The following is an 11,199-nucleotide window of genomic DNA, read 5'->3' as shown; positions in this document are numbered from 1 at the left end:
TTCTTGCTCTCTCTCAACCCCACTCCCTGTGTATCTCTCTCTCTCAACCCCACTCCCTGTGTATCTCTCTCTCTCAACCCCACTCCCTGTGTGTCTCTCTCTCTCAACCCCACTCCCTGTGTTGTCTCTCTCTCAACCCCACTCCCTGTGTGTCTCTCTCTCTCAACCCCACTCCCTGTGTGTCTCTCTCTCTCATCCCCACTCTCTCTCTCTCTCTCTCTCTCTCAACCCCACTCTCTCTCTCTCTCTCTCTCTCTCTCTCTCTCTCTCTCTCTCTCTCTGTCTCTCTCTTCCCCACTCTCTCTGTCTCTCTCTTCCCCACTCTCTCTGTCTCTCTCTTCCACTCTCTCTGTCTCTCTCTTCCCCCTCTCTCTCTCTCTCTCTCTTTCTCCTCCCCTCTCTCTCTCTCTCTCTCTCTCTCTCCTCCACTCTCTCTCTCTTCTCCCTCTCCTCTCTCTCTCTCCTCCCCTCTCTCTCTCTGTCTCTCCTCCTCTTACTCTCTCCCCCACTCTCTCTCTCCTCCATTCTCTCTCTCTCTCCCCCCCACTCTATCTCTCTCCCTGTCAGACTCTGAGTACTCTAGTACAATGGCTTTGCAGGGGTAGTTGTAGTTGTATGATGGCTTCACTCTTTATTGATGAGTACAACACACACGAGACAATGTCTATGGGTAAAGCGGGGTCACGTGTCGGGTCAACCTGCCCGGAGGGGGAGGGCTAGGTCGACCTTACCATGTCGGGCGTTGGACACAAACTGTCGGGTCAGGCGAGGTCAGATAACATCCGTCATCTACGCCCTTGCTGAGTCATTGGCTCCAAATTGGACTAGGAGCCACGTCATAAACAGCAACGTGGTCTATTGGTAACAGAAATAGACTATGCCATACTCCCACTCTCTCTCCCCCCCACTCTCACTCTCTCTCCCCCACTCTCTCTCTCTCACTCTCTCCCCCACTCTCTCTCTCTCTCTCTCTCTCTCTCTCTCTCTCTCTCTCTCTCTCTCTCTCTCTCTCTCCTCCGCTCTCTCTCTCCTCCGCTCTCTCTCTCTCCATCTCTCTTTCTCTCTCCCCCACTCTCCCTCTTTAACGGGTACAGAACCCAATTACAATGGCTTGCAGGGGTAGTGATACTTATTAACAGCGTGACTCTTTATTAAGTCGACACAGTATGGGAACACACGGGACCATGCCTAAAGGGTAATGTGGTGTGTGCGGTGTCACGTGTCAGACCTTACCACGTTGGGCACTGGCGACGAACTCCCTGAGGCCTAGGTCATCCTCGGTATAAGTAGTGACCGTTCCAGCGGCCGGAAGTGATAGAAGCAGCTGGAGGAAGCATGTGGGGGAGCGAGGTGAGGTCACCGGTCCCGTCTGCTACATCGTACACTGCTCAACCACCAACTCACGCTTCGCCCTCGAGGCGTCTTAGATTTGCCTGAAGGGTGATCTAACTTGGCTGGTTGTCTCGTTCTCGTACATTGTCCTGGTGCATCTTCGTGGCTGCTCCTCCCTTTCGTCCTGTCGTCCTCCTCTTCCTGGTCCTCGATGTAATCTGTCCGTCCTTGAAAGTCTCACACAGGTCCTCCTTGACTTCGGATTCGTCTAGACTACCTCGTAGTCCACGTCTAGGCCTAACTTGGCGGCGTCCTCACCCACACGTCCTCACAGATCTCGTCCAGGTCCTTTTCGCGGCATGCTCGTCTTTTACGTCCTCGTAACCTTCGTCTGGATTTACGGGCGTCTCGCAGGGGCGGCATCTCAGGCGGCTGATACCTGCGCTAACGAGCTCCTGGAGTTGACTGGATCTGTGGGTGTCCACCAGGTGTCCATCCACAGCATCCTGGGGCAACTGGTACCTGTGCTGGCGAGTTCCTGGTTCTTCGCTGGATCTACGGGCGTCTGGGCAGGCAGCGCCCGTCTACTACATCATGGGACAGCTTAACACCTGCTCTGACGAACATCCTGATCCGCAGGCCTATGGCGATCTTCCGATGACATCCTTCCCACAGCATCCTAAGGTGACCGGTTCTGCAACAGGGTCCTCCTTCGGTGCCGTGTCGGTTATCGTCGGTCAGACTGCAACATATAGTCAGGGAATCAGATCATGCACGTAAGGCCAGATAGCAAGAGAAAAAGAAAGGCAACAGAGAAGAGGGGGTGTTAAGTATCACTAACGGGTTATATATAAATATATGCGGTTTTTAATTTATTTTCGTTTTTTTTTAATTTTCAACAAAGATAAAAAAGAAATAAGGGGGGAGTCAAAACATCCAACTTTGAATACCCCAAGAAAATGGGTTGGGAAAACCCCAAACGGCAATCGCAAATTTCTTAACCAATTGTTTTAAAAAAAAAAAATGTAATTTTCTTAGAGAGTCCTCGTCAGATGAAAAACAGGGCTAAAAAAAATCATAATTTACCGGCACAAAAGACAAAGCAACAAACCTTTTAATGAAAGTTTTTAGGTCTTTTGTTCTGGCGATGAAGTATTGATTTAAGGAAAAGGGGAAATGTTTTGTGTGTTTTTGGGGTTTTGTGGTTTGTTGTGGTTTGTTGGTTTTTTGGGTTGGGTTGGTTTTGTTGTGTTGTGGCTTTTTGTTTGGGGTTGTTTTTTGGGGTGTCTTTTGTTTGGGGGGGGTCGTTTGGTTGTGGCGGGGTGGTGTTTTTTTTTTTCGTTTGTTTTTTTTGGTTTTTTTTTTGTTTTTTGGGGTTTGTTTTTGTTTTTTTTTTTGGTGTGGGTTTTTTTTTTTTTTTTTTGGGGGGGGAAAGACACACTTTTCCCCCTCACAAAATAATCAAAACTAAAAACTATCAAAAAAAAACAAAAAACAAGTACTAAAAAAATTATTTCAAACCCAAATTTAAAATTGTTAAACCCAAAGGTCCATTAACCGCTCCCACAAAAAAACCCAAAAAAATCTATAAAAGGGGGCCCCTTTTCCCCCGGGACCCAAAATTTATCCCTCCCCCCACCCCTTTAATTTAAAAAAACTCCGGATTCAAAAGGGGATTTAAAAAATGTAAATTTTTCTGCTTAAAAACCCTATCCTAAAAATTAAAGGAAAACCCCTTCAACCCCAAATTCTCAAAAAAACCTTCGGTTTTTCCCACCTTACTTTTTAAAAGGGAAAACCACCTTTTAAAAGGGGTTTCCGCCCCCGGGAATATTGGGCAATCCTTTTGCACTTTGTTAAGCCTTCTAATTTTAATACCAATAAAATATTTTACAACTTTCACCCCGGGAAAATTTGAAACCCAATAGCAATGCCCTGACAGTTATCCTATTTCCGGAAAAAGAAAGGTCATCAAATGGGATAAACAAGGGGTTTTTTAAAAAAACCCCCCAAAGAAAATTCCATCCGGGGGAAATTAAATTTTGTTAAAACCCCCAAGAAAAATCTAACATCTAATCTTAAAACACTATTTATTTAAATTTGAGTTGGGATATTTTAACTCAAAAATTAAAATTTTAGGGTCGGGTGGGGTAAAGTTAATTAATAATTGTATGCTTTTGAGGAAAGAAAAATAGGTTTTAAAATCAGAAAGTGGGGGGATTCGTAAGGATGCTGATGGGGTTGGGGGCCCGGTGACGGGATGATAGGGGGGGAAAAGCAGAGGTAAGTAGGGACGAGACAAAAGGGGAAATGTGGGGAAGAGAAAAAATGAAATTTGGGGGTTTTGGTATTGGAGGATGTGTAAGAAAGGCTTTGAAGGCATAAAAAGATGAGTTATAAGGGGAAAAGGATATGCGAAGTTCGGGTTGGGGAGGGGAAAACCGCGAATTTTCCCAATGAAGAATGGGTTTATCTTTAGTGTTAGATTGTAGTACTTTTTGGAGATTTTGAGGGGGAAAAGCAGCTAGGGGGTGGGATAAGGACTGAGAGGTCTGAGATGGGAGAGGGTGGGATTTGTTTTTTATAGGGGGGGTATGGGAGAGGGAGGGTCTGAGGAAGGGGATTTGTGAATAAGGGATTCCGTGTGTACCCAGGAGGGAGGGGAAGGGGATAGAGGGGGGGAGGGTTAAGTGGGGGGGGTTTGGGGTCGGGGGGGATGGGCTGTTTGGGAGGGGTAGGAGGATGGGTTAGGGGGGATATCTTTAGGGGGAGGAGGATATCAGAGTTATTGGAGTGTGGAAGGAGCGGGAGTTGTAAGTTTGGGGGGTTTGAGTGTCGTTTTTTAATAATCTTTAATATTATAATATTTTTCTGGGATTTGGGTTTTGGGGAGTTTTGGGGATAAGGATTTTTGTGAGGGGGGGAAAGGGGACTGGTGTCTCAAGCGTGGGGGAAAAAGGAAAGGTGGGTGATTGTGTGGTAGGGGAAGGGGGTTTGGGAAGTTTGTTTTTGTCTGTTATGGGTAGGCGAGGAGGGAGAGGGGAAGGTGTTGGGGTTGTAGGGGTTTAATGGTTAAGGGTTTTAAAAAGAAGAGAATGTGCAGACTTTAAAGGGGCATGTAGCACTATAGTTTAATTTTTGGGAAGGGTGGTTGATTAGGATTATTGTCTAAGCGGGCAAAGGAATTGGTGAGTGAAAGGGTTAGGGTGGGTGTGGAAGGATTTAGATTAGAGAAATATTATACTTTTTGGGGAAAAGAGAATGGTTGTTGAAGCAGAAAGTGTGGGATTTAAAGGATGTCTGATGGGTTGGGAGGTCGGTGAAGGGATGATAGATGGGGGAAAGCAGAGGTAGGGTTGTTTCAAAACGGGGCACGAAAATAGGATTTTTGGGTTTAAAAGGGGGAACATTACAAGGAACAAGGAAATACGGAAAACGTGCAAAGGGGCATTGGTTGAAAGGGAGGTGTGAATTAGTGTTTTCTGTTATAAGTATGGAGAGACATAAAGGGAATGTGGGGATGTAGGTTCTTGTGAGGGGGGGAAGAGAGGACTGGTGTCTCAAGCAAAAGGGGTAAGGGGAAGGGGGAGGTGATTGTGTGGTGGGGAAGAGGGGGGGGGAAATTTGTTCTGTCGTTTTAGGGTATGCGAGGAGGGAGAGGGGAAAATGTTGGGGGTTGTGGTGGTGATTTAATATCTGTAGTAGAGATTAGTGTCTGGATTTTGGTGGCAAAGAGTTTGACTGGGGGGGGTAGGGGTAGAAGAGGGGGGTTTGATTAGGGGGGGTTTTGGGTTTAGGAGAATTGGGGAGAATGAGCATATTTTTGGAGTAAGGGGGAAAAGAAAACCACGTCGCGTGCTTCTTTTTGGGTTCACAGTGTGAGTCCAAGTTTTTAAACTGAGAGTTGGACCCCAACTCAAATTGTAGGGGGGGACAGCCTCTATAAAATCATTAGGGGCCGCCCCGTTGGGACATGTGCGTGTTGTGCAGGGGGTTTGATCGGGTAGGCCGGTTGGGGAAAAAGTGGGATCTGGCTGTGGAACGGCAATGTTTGGCTGGGGTCCCCAGACGCCAACAATTTGGCACGAGTGGAGGAGGTTGGGGGGACGAACAGGGAGGGATTCTCCTCCATATAGACGTTAAAGGGAAGGTCATGTCAGGAAGGTAATTTTGGCTAGTTTTGTGGGGGTTTCTTTTTTACCCGGGGGGGGAAAGGAGTAGCATTGTACTGGGCTTTACATAGTCTGGAGACAGGCAAGTAGGTCTTCTCCACAATCTGACCAAAATTTGTCATAGATTGGGCAATTTCTGGGGGATTGAAACTGTTCCGGTGCAAAAATATTGAGGGGGGGGAGGGGTTCTGCAAAGGGTGGGGTTTCCATATATTCTGTTAGTTTTTTAATCTATAGCTTTGGGTTTTTGGTGTTACGTGACAAGACGGGAGCGGTCGGGTCGGCTACGGGAAAAAGACTTACCTACTTGTTTTGGAGACATTTTTGGAAGAGAAGGGTGTTGTCAGAGTAGGGGGCGGGAGGGATCACGAAAATCGGGCCCCCTTTGGCTGCGCTGAAGAGGGTATTTAAAATTGTGTAGTGATAGGGGTAGTGAAGGGCGGGTGCGGCGATGGAGTAGTGTTGAGGAGGTAGGTTATGGGGAGGTGGGCAATAAGGCTGAATATTAATAAGGGAGGATGGGGGGGGTTGATGTTGAGGTTTGGGGGTAGAGGTGATGAGTTGAGGTGCTGGGAGAGTGAAGTTCCTTAAGGATTGGGTTTTTGGCTAGTACTATAGGCATTGATGAGGGGGTAGTTTTGCATTTTTCGGAGCCGTGGGGCAAAGGAGAGCCCGGGGTCAGGGAACGGGGGTTTTCATCGTTTGGGCTATTTGATAAAGGGGGAAGCCCTTGCCCTAAAGGGGGTATGTTTCATTACGGCCATGGTAACCCGGATTATTTGGGGATAAAACATCCACCCCCCAGGGTCCCCCCTTTAGGGGTAAGGGCTGGTAAATAAAAAGGGGGGAAAACGGTGCCCATGGGTCCCTCAGGCCGTTCAGGACGGCACAAAAACAGCTTTTTATCCTTTCAGCACGGCCTCACACCTTAGGGGGTGGATAGCAGAAGGGTTTGGGGAAGGGGCAGAAACGAAAAGTGGGAGAAAAAAAAAAAACCCTGCAAAAATTAGTCGGTCGAGGGGTGAGTTGGGGAGGGGGGTTCCCCCTATTGGGTCCCACTCCGCCTCCTAACCCCCCACGAAAAAAAAGGGAAAGGGATTGGGGGGGGGGGGAGAACAAAACGAAAAGGGGGAAGGAAAAAAAAAAAAAAAAAACATAAAAAATTGTTGCTCGAGGCCGAGCCCAAGGGTTGGGAGTTCCCCTCGGGGGCCCCCGTCTCCCCCCTCCTAACCCCCCCGACAACAAGGGGGCAAGGGATTGGGGGTGGGGAACAAATAAAATAAAATGTTATTGTGAAAGATAAAATACGAATGTTTAAATTCGTTGCAGTTGAAACAACAAAAATCTCAAAAAACGAGAGAAATTAATTAACTCTTAGCTACGAAGGTTTTCATGTTTTTTTGACCAATACCGCAATCACAGGGTTTTTATGAAATCTGAGGTCAAAAGAATAGTGTGGACGTGCAGGTGAGTCCCGGTCCCTCGATACTCGTACCTCTTCTCTTTTTTCCCCACCTCTATTTTCCCCCCACATTTCTCTCTCTCTATTCCCCACACTCTCTTTCTCTTTCCCCCACCTCTCCTCCTCCCCACACACTTTTCCTCTCCCACTTCTCTTCCTTTCATCCCCCCCACTCTCTCTGTCTGTCTCTCTCTCTTCCCCACTCACTCACTCCACCTCTCTCCCCTTTTCTTTTCCCTCACTCCTGTCTCTCCCCCCCCCACTCTTGTCTCTCTCCCCCACTCTCTTCTTCTCTCCCCCATTCTGTGTCTTCCCCCCACTTCTGTGTCCCCCCCCATTTCTCTGTGTCTCCCCCCCCACTCTCGGGTTCTCCCCCCCACTCTCTGTCTCACACCAACCTCTCTCTGTCTCTACCCACACACTTCTTCTCTCTACATCACCACACTCTTCTCTCTACCCCACCAAAACACTCTCTCTTTTAAAACCCCAAACACTCTCTCCTACCCCACCCACTTCCCCCCGGGGCTAGTACAGTGGAACGTGTCGGCCTCTCACCCAGGGGTCGCGGGGTTGCACTCCGCCCAGGCGCGGGAAAAATTTGGGAACTGTCGCCCCGGGGGTTACTGCTTGGTGGCACCACGGCGGGTAAGGACTCGTTTTAGCCGAGTAGCAGCAGTAACGCACGTGAGCAAAAACAAACGACGTATGTCCACCAAAATATCCATTGTAACAAATGAATCAAAAAAAAACTTAAAAAAATTAAACTTAAAAAACTTCCCCCCCCCCCTCTCTTTTTTTCTCTCCCACTATTCCCTTTTTTTCTTCCCCCCTTCTTTTCTCCCCCCCAATCACTCTCTCTCTCTCCCACGCACACTCTCTCCCCCCCACACTCTCTCTCTCCCTATTTTTCACTCTCCCCTCTCACCCAAAAATACAGGACCAGTTGGTTTTATTATGTCTACACAACAGAAAACAGTTAAATTGTGCTGGATACCCAGCCATGTCGGGTTTCCCCAGCATTGAAAAAACGATCTGCTTGTCTAAAACCCCAGAACCCGGTTTTTCACACATCCCAGCCCCCAAATTTACTACCCTCACTTCAAAACTTTTCTCTGTAACTTTTGGGAAATCTTTCTGATTAGGTCGACCACCAATAAGTACAAACCATAAAACTTGCATCTCTCCTTGGTCGGTGTTGTTCGTCCTCAAGTTCCTTCTTTAGGTGTAGGAGGTCGAATGAAGGGGTAGGTTCTTTTAGCTTCCCGGGGTTTATTGGACATAGAACATAGAGAGCAGGAATAAGCAGACAAATGCGAGTTTGAGGTTGCCAATTAGCTCAGTAATTATTGCCACCTCAAGTGTATATCCCTTTACAGACGAAGTAGAAATGGTTATATATACAGAGGCATGGGTAAATATATGATATTCGCATATCCACACTTTCCTCCCCCCCTTTGCGCTTGTAGCAGCATCTCAATCGCCATATTTTCTTAGCCTCTCTGATCTGTGTGGGGCATAGGAGGGTATCTCTACTCTGTGGACATTTTGTCCATGCAAGGGACCACAGAGATGTGGTCAACGATTACGCCACCACAACCCGCCTACTTGTTACAAACCGCAACCATGACGACCCCAACTTTTTCCCAGCGGTGGGGGGTGTCTGTGTTTTGAATGCGACATAGTCAAACCCAAAACTCATCCTGGGAAGGGCTTATTGTACGGCTTTTTCACAAAAAGCCAGCACGGGCTGCAGCTCGACAGTCATAATCTTCTGTATGTTACTGTAATTCCTCGGCGAAGGATGCACGTACAAAGGGGTGGCCATATAGCACCTGGGCGGGTGACCTTCCATGGCAATGGGTGTGTTCCGTAGCTCAAGAGGCTGCGGTCGAACTCCTCAGTGTCTATGTTCCCAAAGAGGCTGCTTTTCTTCAGAATCAGGTACTTGGCAGACTGACAGGGGCCTCAGCATGGCCATTTGCTGGGTATGTGGGGGTTGATACACATGGCGACACCCAGCATTTCATGAAGGACTGGAACCCCGAGCTGGAAAACTGAGGCCACCCAATCTGGAGGCGGACGGGGACACCAAAGCATCCTTATAGTCTTAGATGTCTCAGCCACACAAGGAATGATGGTAGGTCACCAAGACAGTCTTTCTGTGATCACCATGAAGGCCTTCCCAGCGACTGAAAAAGTTTGCAGAGACAGACTTGTAAGGCTTTGGAAGTACATTGTCTGATAGAAGCAGCTTCTGTTGTTGACTCGGCTGAAGGGTCTGGCATGGTTTACAGGCTTGGACAGTGCTTCTAAAAATCTATAAGAACTCTGGTACATGGCCATTAGGGGTAGTGATAGTTTGTATAATGGCTTGACTCTGTATTTAAAGAAGAGTACAACACAGTAAGGGAACACACAAGACGATGTCTCTGGGTAAAACGGTGAGCACGGGGGTCACGTGTCCAGTCGACCCTCCCTGAGGGCGAAGGCTGGGCTGGTTTTACCATGTCGGGCGCTGGGCACGAACTGTCGGGTCGGGCGTGGTGAGATAAAATCGTCATCTTCAAAATGACTTACAAAAATAGGCTTAGTATCCACCATATTGAAATATGGCGATACATAAGCCTGTTTTTGTAAGCCATTTTACCAATAGACCATGTGGCTTTTTTAACACGTGGGTCCAAGTCCAAAATAGGACCTAGGTCACAACAATGTCCTTCTGTGATCCCTCCTCTCCTGACATTCTTCCTGATACTTCAACCCCATTCTTGGTCCCTTATTTCATTCTCAGGGTTCTTCTACTTCTAAAACTATTTTTAAACCCTTAGATTGTTATTCCCCTTTAATTTTTTCACAATAGCTCTTTTGAAATTTTCTTAAAGACAGTGTTACTCTCCCTTCCTCAGACCATCCTCCCCATTTGATCCAATTGCCATTTTACTTGCATTCTGTCCCACAGCATTCTACAATTTTTGACATATAGCTCATCTTATCCTGATCCTTAACTCATTCAACGCTTTTCGCCACAATACCTTTATCACTCACTGACTTTTTCCATAATAAGTAATCTACTGCAAATATTCACCATAAAATCTCATATACCATCGTAGTGGTATATGACATTTCTTATAACCATTACCCACGAACCATGCTTCATGAAAAAACTACATGATCATTGTGGAACACCTCATATAGCGAACAAGGATAAATTCATGAAAAAAAGAAAAAAAAATTAATTTATGATTAAATAATAAAATACTGAAATAACAGTAACTATTGTTATCATGATAAAAAGAACAAGAAAAGATAAAATACTGGTATGCTACCTTAAATAATAATGAAAGTAATAGCTGCAAAAAATGACGATAATCAGAATCGTTACTAAACTTATTACAGTTCTTTACTTTCTACTTTTCTTACCCTGCTTACAAAATAAACCCTACTCTACGTACTACTACTTTACTCTACTAATTGACTTTACTTTGCTCACTTTATTCTACTTATGACTACTTTACTATCTTTACTCTACTCTCTTTACTACTAGTTTTTTCTACTTATATTTTACTTCTACTTTACATTTTTACTTTATTAATGCTAGTTTACTCTTTACTGCTTATACTAATCTACTTTACTTCTACTTTTCTCTAATCTATTCCTCTAATCATTTAACAAATTGAAACCGAAAATATAAAAAATAATGTGTTTAAAAAAACAAAATATTTTAATTGACTGACCCTGCATAACATATATATGGAAAAGATTTTTATGCTTAGTGGAATATGCAGACTACATTCATCTGGCTCATAGTAACCATACAACCTTTTTGGCAAATTTATGTAAAGAAAAGAAAAGAAAGAAAGAAAAGAAAAGAAAGAGAGAAAATGTTAATATATATATCACATCATCATCAAGGGGCTAACGCCGACGGGGCGCATGGCCGCATCCCCTTCGCTTCCAGCCACGAGGATCCCTCGAGGCGAGTCTCCAGGCAGGCATACGGCCCATCTCTAATTCCTCGCGACAGGTCCGTCGAGCTGCCCAAGCCATGATCTCCTAGGTCGTCCACAGGCCCCCTCCACCCAGGGTTGTCTCGCAGAGAGACAACCTGATGGGCAGGGTCGTCCTAGGGGGGCGAGCTAGGTGGCCATATAGCCCTGAGTTGGCGATCCCGGATTATCAAGTAACAGGTCCCTCCAGTCTCACGGGGTTAAAAGCCGGGTTTGGGCACGGGTC

This window comes from Penaeus monodon, chromosome 6 (genome assembly GCF_015228065.2).
Source record: "Penaeus monodon isolate SGIC_2016 chromosome 6, NSTDA_Pmon_1, whole genome shotgun sequence".
NCBI classification, from domain to species: domain Eukaryota; kingdom Metazoa; phylum Arthropoda; class Malacostraca; order Decapoda; family Penaeidae; genus Penaeus; species Penaeus monodon.
The sequence above is the reverse complement of the archived record's forward strand: the minus strand, read 5'-3'. Positions refer to the sequence as shown.